This window comes from Plecotus auritus (assembly GCF_963455305.1).
Source record: "Plecotus auritus genome assembly, chromosome: 9".
NCBI lineage: Eukaryota > Metazoa > Chordata > Mammalia > Chiroptera > Vespertilionidae > Plecotus > Plecotus auritus.
Genome location: NC_137783.1, coordinates 60,604,873 through 60,613,186, shown reverse-complemented (window position 1 = coordinate 60,613,186; position 8,314 = coordinate 60,604,873).

Below are 8,314 nucleotides of genomic sequence, written 5' to 3'. Positions count from 1 at the left end.
GCCAGGCACCGCAGCACAGGCCCGGGTCCCCCAATGTGTGTCCCCCACTGGGACTGCCCTCAGCTCTAGGGGGCTGTGTAGGGTTTCCTCATATCTTATAGTGACTCTTCTAGTGGAGTGGAACCATTCTTTGCATTACCTTTCCCTGTTTAGACCAGGAGTGTGTGGGTTCTAGCTCCTGATGGGCTACAAGCTACACAGCATCCCACAGGGGCTGACCCACTCCTGTCTCTGGCGATGCCCCCATGCCCAAGTGGTGGAAGAGGCCAGCTCTCCCCAGCCACCATGCCCGGAAAAACTGCAATGCCAAGGCAGAAGCACGCCTTCTTCCAACTTGCCCCAGGCCATGGGTCCTAGATGGCCTGCCCCCGCAGTGCAGCTCTGGGCGGGGGTGGGGGTGCGGTGTGTGCAGGTCCTACTCACTGTCATTCTCGGGCTGATCAAGAAGCAGAAATGTGTTTGTTTGGGAAGCTTCACATCCACCATCCCGAACCCCACACCCGCCACTCAGATGTCCCGAACACACCCCCTTACCCTCACAGGGGTCCTCCAGGAGCCACTCCGCAGCCAGGAACAAGAGCGACCAGATGTCCTCCTCCGGCAGAGCTACGCCCCGGACCTGCTCGTCAGAGGCTGGCTGGCTAATAGGCTCTCAGTGAATGAGAAATAAATAAATAAATAAACTCCCAAATGAAGGGCTAAGTGAATAAATGAATGCACAAATGAGCATGCGAATGGCGCCCCCTCCGGGCTGGGCATGAGCTGCTGCAGAGAGCGACCTCTGCCAGGTGCAGCCCCTCGCCCGCTCCCTTCCCTGGGAAACTCGGTTAACAACCCACTTGCCTGGGATATGTGAGCCAGGTCTCTTCCTCTCCAGCCCCAGTCCTGTCTCTAATGGTCACCAGCACCCGCCCGAAGACAGGAAGTCACTAGAAGCAATAGAGAGGCCTAGGCCATGTTTGGGAAAGTGCAGACTCACAGGGAAGTGCCAGGCTGCTCTGCCGGAGCAGGGTGCAGAAGGCTGGTCCTCTCTTCCCGCTCTTCTTAGAAGTGCTCCTTTAAACCACCGCTGATGTGTACATGTCTGTGCCACTGGCAAGGCTGCCACCCTCTAATCTCCATCAGGGAGAGCCCCCCGTACGGTGGCAGCAGGAAGAGGCAAGGAAGGCTTCTTCTAATCATTTATGTCACGGATCATTGTACAGCCAGAGCTCAGGGATGGTGGTGCTATGCTGGGGGCGGGTGGGAAGCTCACCATGGCACCCAGCCCTCCATCCAGCGAGCTCATCCAAGCTCTGCACTCACCAGCTGCTCAGCCCCTGCTCTTGCCTCTAAGCCCAGCCTCCAAAGGCCTCAAGAAGACAGGCAGGTTCCCAGGAAAAAGAGCCCTCCTCTTCCACCTGCCCAGGGGCAGGAGAAGCTGCTGGCAGGGAGCTTTAGATGTGAGGTGTTACTTATCACAAGAAGGCTGGAGAAGAGAGACTGTTGATCCCATTACAGACAGAAAAGCAGTCCAAGTTTCCGGTCAAAAAAGATGGACTCACAGCTGAAGTTCAGGAGGCTGCTCTTGTTTTATTTTTTCTTTTCTTTTCTTTCCATCCTATTCCTTTTTTTAACCTTTGTTTGAAACGTATGGAGTAGGCATTCCCATTGTTTTTATTTCTAATCACTCTAAGACTAAAAAAATGTATTAAAAGTTTTCTAGGCTGATGTAGCTAATTAAGACCATCATTTCAATATAGTAATTCAATAGAGAAAAAACAGCCTTTTCAAAAAATAATTCTGGGCTCATCATGAAAATAGCCACACCTTATACAATGGATCATAGAGATAATGTAGAACATAAAACTATTTTTTTAAATAGAAATTATTCAGGATCTAGGACTAGACAAACTGTTCTTAAACAACACCAAAAGCACACTTTCTAAAAGAAAAAATTAACAAATTGGACCTTATCAAAATTAAAAACTTTTGCTTTGAGAAAGACACTGTTAAAAGCTACAGTCTGGGAGAAAATATTTGAAAACCCCATACCTGACAAAGTACACATAAATGGAATACATTAAAAACTCTGAAAACTCATCAATAATAAAACAATTCATTTAGGAAATGGGCAAAGGACATGAACAGATAGTTCATCAAAGAGAATATGCAAATCATAAAGAAGTGTAAGAAAAGATGTTGGAGACCACTAGCCATTAGAGAAATGAAAATTAAAACCATGGCGAGATGCCCCTGCGCACCTACCAGATGACCAGTGGAAAGAACTGTGACACCAGTGAGGGGAGGCTGCAGACACTCTGGGCCCTCTGGCCGGGCTGAGGAGAACATGCGATGGCGCAGCTACCTGCACAGCATTTTGCAGTTTCTTATAAAACTAAGCATGCAATTAGCATTCAACCCAGCAATCACACTTTGTGCGTTTACCCTAAAGAAATAGTAATTCATGTTTACATAAAAACCTATACATGAATGTTCGTAGCAGCTCTATTTGTAATAGACAAAAAACTGGAAGCAAAACAAATGATCTTTAGTAGGTGAATGATTAAGCAAACCAGGTACTAAATAAAATGCTATTTAGCAATTAAAAAGAATGAACTATAGACACATACACCTTAGATGAATTCCAGAGAAATATGTTGAGAAAAATAGTCTCAATGGTTATACACTGTATGATTCCATTCATATAATATTCTTGAAATGACAAAAATTATAGAAATAGAGAACAAATTAGTGGTTGCCAGAGCTTAAGGATGGAGGAGAAGTGGGTGTGGTTATACAGGCAGTAGATGGGGGTCCTGTGGGGATGGAACTGTTCTTCTCAACTTAGTGATGTAGGCACAAACCTACACGTGTGATAAAATTACTCGAACTAACACTACTGTTAGTACAGGTGTTACGTGAGTACAGATGGGAAATCAGAACCAGATCTGGCCTTGCCTCCACACCATCTCCTGGCTGTGATATTCTACTATAGCTTTGCTAGATGTTGTCATTGAGGGAAATTTGGTAAAGAGTATATGGATCTCTTTGTATTATTTCTTACAACTGCATGTGAATCTACAATTATCTCCACATTAAAAGTTTAATTAAAAAAACACACAATGAGATATATTTTCATCAACTAAATGGGGAAGAATAAGAGGTCCAGCACCACTTGTTGGCAAATATCTGGACTAAAGTGAGACTCTCATCCACTGCAGATGAGAATGTAAATTGGTTCAATCAACCATCTTGGAAAATAAATCAGCATGAACTAATACATTTGAACATGCATGTAAAAATAAAACTCACATGTCAGGTTGCTCAGTTCATGGGGCTCTCAGGCATGGAATGACACTGGACTAGGTGAACATGGATGTCACCGTGTGGACACACCCTCTGGCGTGCACATAAATGCACACATATGTGTGAAATGGTTATAGTTGCCATACCTGCTTCTTCAGCAGATACATCCTGTGGTGATACTCTAACATCACCTCTTAAAGAGCTACAATTGAGCAGAAAAATAATATTTTGCCCATCACGGGTTTCTGTGCAGACTTTTAAAATGAAGAGACTGAACTTAGGGACTTAGAGATATTGGACATACATTTCCAGTCTTTGAACAGGAAGGGAAATGTATGTACTGTATATGCTCACACTTGCAACTTACCACAGGCCAACTAGAGGCAAGTGAAAATATATACAACATGCAAAAGAGATTAGAATGGTACGTAGAACAAAATAAGCACTTTGTAAGTATTAACTTTTATGATTATTACTGGGCAACTCTAACCCAGCATGCATAGGTAGTTAATGTACTATCCAGTGGTCGGCAAACTGCGGCTCGCGAGCCACATGCGGCTCATGAGCCACTGTTTGCCGCTCTGTTGACTAATGAGTTTGCCGACCACTATACTATACTGAAATATTAGTAGTTATTATAGTTATAGATAGTCTTGGATCTAAAATCCAGATTAACAAACCAACATATTGAATTTTCTTATTTAGTAGCCAGTTAAGAGGACCTAGGCTTTGTTGATTACAACTTCTGCCCTTTTTCAAAAATATATTTTTTATTGATTAAGAAAGGAAGGGAGATGGAGAGAGAGGTAAAAACATCAATTATGAGAGAGAATCATTGATTGGCTGCCTCCTGCACACACCCCCCCCCTCCCACTGGGGATCGAGCCTGAAACCCCAGCATGTGTCCTGACAGGGAATCAAACTGTGACCTCCTGGTTCATAGTTCAATGTCCAACCATTGAGCAATGCCAGCTGGGCAAAACTTCTGTCCTTTTTAAAAAATTTAAAATATATATGTACTTGCCTCCCTGCTTGAAACTAAATTTGACTGCAATGCAGATTTGCCCTAAAAATTCAAACGCTGTGCCTCTGTAGAATGACACAGCACCATCTAAGTTCTACCAAAGGGGCCAAACCTGAGTAGACCAGGGCTCTGCACTCAGCTGTCATGCTGTGAGCTTCACACAAGAACATGTTGAAATGCAGAGAGTGTGCCATTGCAAAATCCAACCTGGGAAGCTGCAAGTCATAGAGCCCAGATTCTCCAACAGATGAACAATTGTTTAAAGAAATTTTTAAAGAGCCCTGACCAGGGAGCTCAATTGGTTGAGCATTGCTCTGTGCACCAAAGCATTGCAAGTTCAATTCCCAGTCAAGGCACATACCTAGTTGTGGGTTCAATCCCTGGTAGGGGCACATATGGGAGGCAGCCAATCGATATATCTCTCTCACATCAATGTTTCTCTGTCTGAGAAACATTTCTCTCTCTCTCTCTCTCTCTCTCTCTCTCTCTCTCTCTCTCTCTCAAAATCAGTAAAAAACATATCCTCAGGTGAGGATCAAAAAATAAAATATTAAAATTATTACAAATAACAAAAATAAATAAAACATAAATAGATCATAAGAAAAGGGGGGATGAGGTAATGGGAATGCCAGAATCAGAACCTCTAAAAAATCTTCCCTCCATAAAAGCAATGATAAAACAAGCTTAGCAGACACTGTAAGGGTCAAAACATGGTTGTAGATCTTTTAAATACCGATGTTCAGAGAATTCTCATTATTGGACTTTACAATGATAACAAGATCAACCCACCTATAATATAGAATAATATAAGTCTATACGAACCTGAAAACCATGCATCAAAGCACATGAGGCAAAACCTGACAGAACTAAAAGGAGAAATGGGCAGTTCAACAACAGCAGAGACATTAGCACTGCATGTTCAATAGTGGATAGAACAGCTGTGAAGGGACCAGCAAGGACTTACCAACACTGTAAGTCAACTAACCCCAGAGGTGCTATAAACCTGCCACTGGACCATAATTATACAAGTTATGTACTCAAACAATGGAATGAAATTAGAAATCAGTAAGAGGAGAAAATTTGGAAACTTGGAAAATTTGGAAATTATAAAATACTAGAGGCCCAGTGCATGAATTCATGCACCAGTGGGGTCCCTCAGCCTGGCCTGCACCCCCTCACAACCTGGGACCCCTCAAGGGATGTCAGATAGCCAGTTTCGGCCCAATCCCTGCAAGCCTGATTCAGACAGGAGGGAGCCTGATCCTGTGCACTGAGCGTCTGTCCCCTGGTGGTCAGTGCATGTCATAGCAACCAGTCAGTCGGTTGGTCAGTCGCTTAGGTTTTTATATATATAGATACTACTAAATAATCAGTGGCTCAAGAAGAAAACATAAGGAAAATTAGAAAATTCTTTGAGATAATAGAACAAAAATCTGACATACCAAAACTTACCAGTTACAACTTAAGTAGTCCTTAGAGGGGAATTATAAGTGCAAATGTTTATATTTAAAAATAAGAAAGACCTCAAATCAGTAACCATATGTTCTACCTTAAGAAACTAGACAAAGAGCAAAGTAACCCAAATCAAGCAAAAGGAACATAAAAAATAAAGCCTAGAGTGAAAGTGAATTAAACACAGACTAGAAAAACAATAGAGAAAATGAACAAAGGAAAAGCTGGTAATTTTTAAAAAATCAACAAAATTGAAAAATCTTTAGCTAGATTGACCAAGATGAAAAGAGAGAAAACTTAAATTACTAAAATCAATAATGAAAGACTGGACATTACTACCAATCTTACAGAAATAAAAATAATTATAGATGAAATGGAAAATTCCTAGAAAGACACAAATTGCTCCAACTGACTCAAGAAGGAATGCCAATCTGATTAGGCACCTACAGAACAAGTGAACAGACTGATTACTAATCAAAAACCTTCCCACGAGGAAGGCTCAGGGCCATGTGGCTTCACTGGTGAAGTTGTAAAGAACATTTAATGAAGAATAAATACCAACATTCCCAAGTCTTCCAAAAAATAGATGAGGAGGGGACACTTCTCAGCTTCTTCTATGAAGCCAGTAGGACCCTAATACCAAAGGACATAGCATCCTAAGATTAGACACCCACAGAACAATGTGACCTCTTCACTGGGGGGAGACTGCTGGTGGGCCTGGCGTTCCTGTTGAGGAGAAGGATAGCCATATTCTGGAATTAGTGGTGATGGTTATGCAAGTCTGTGAACATACAAAAACTTCTGAATTGTCCACTTGTATAACGTAGATTTTATGGTATGTGAGCTATATCTCAATAATTTTATTTAAAAAGAGAGAGAATATAGGGATGGAGGAGAACCTCTAACTAAAAGACATTTCAATTTTTTAAGTGAACAAGGCTAAAAACAGTGTCTAGAAATGCACGTCGGAGGGATAAAACCATAAGAAACAAAAAGGAAGCGGGTGACTGCAATGGCCAGACAGCGGCTACCTTGGGGGAGCAATAGCACTGTGATTGAGACGGAGGATATTGAGGGGTTTCTGGAATGGGTGGCAAAGTCTTATTCCTTGGCCTGCATGATGGTTACAACGGTGTTTGCCTTATAATGACTCACTAAGCTACACATATGTTGTTGGGTCTCTGTATCTGTTATTTTACAAATAAAAGCTTAAAACAATTGCAAGCATTGCCCTCATAAAAATATTTTAAAGCAAATCCAAGAAAGAACATTTCCACCTCCTTTCTTGAAAATTGAATCCAACAGCTTTCATCAGTTGGTTAAACTTGTCTGAAGAGAGTTATCCCGAAACCCTGATAACAAATGCTTACCAGGTAAATGCCCGAGTGTTTTTCTTCCCCTCTAGGAGAGAGAGGGAGACCGGGAGGTTAACATCTAGAAAACCGTGTAACTGATCATCCCCAGTCAGGCCTCGGTTGTGGACATGTCAGGATGACAGTTTTCACAGCAAACACAACCTTGAACCCAGGAGTCAGTGCCAGCAAAGTATTCCTTACCCCTCCCATTAAGCAAAACAAACCAAAACTGCCCCACTTGTTCCAAAGCACATGCATGATCCTACTGCAGGAAAATGTGTACCTTTCACTTTTCTGTATACAAGACCCCTGTCCCATGCCCAGTGTCACAGCTGAGTGCCAGGACCTGCTCCCAGGGGTGGGCTGGCGCTGGAGAGTGCCGAGGCCTGGGAACCGCAGGCCTCTGAATTCTCCAGCAGCTCTAGCCACACTCCTGCACTTCAATGTGGACAAAGTACTGGGGACACTCCAGAGACTTCTCTCAACCCCCTGCCCTCACATTAACATTGTTATCTCTGCGTCCTGGTGAAGATTCCCTTTCAGAGCCAACTGGTACTTCCTCTAGGACAACAGGTACTTACCATGCGCCTGCTGGTGGCTGTTCCTGAAGCTGCACCTGTGCTCATCTCAGGCTATAAAATTGTCACCAGGAGCCTTTCACCGCACCCTGCGATGCCTCTGGGCTACTCTTTCAGTTTTTCTCACAGTCTGGTGGTTGAGGTAGCTGCACCGTGGACTAAACAGGGTCATTAACTGCCTGAAGGATGTGGGTCCCCCCACACAGTAAGCCCTGTCCTCCCCCAGGGAGGCTTGGGAAGAGTCTCAGCCATGGGTGCATCTCCATGCGCCTTCCTGGGGCTCACCCTCTGTGGGCAGAGTCCTCTGCGCTGACTTCATTCCCTGAGACCCCCATGGTCATCTACTGCCTGAAAGTCTTTCCATCCGAGGCCCATGCCCATCCCAGAGCTTCCTTAGGTCCCCCTGAGTCCAACGATGTGGTGCATCCTGCCTCCCAGGGACTCTCTTTTGGCCTCCACCGCCCGGCCCCTTCCCCGGAGCCTGGCCCGGCCTAGGAGCCCCACCTGAGCCCAGGTTCCTCAGTGTCTGGCATGGGCCACTCCCTGGTGTGGGCCCTGGGGCAGTAGCCCTGAACTTCCTGTGGGAAGTTGTCCTCACACCCTTGCCTCAGCCATCC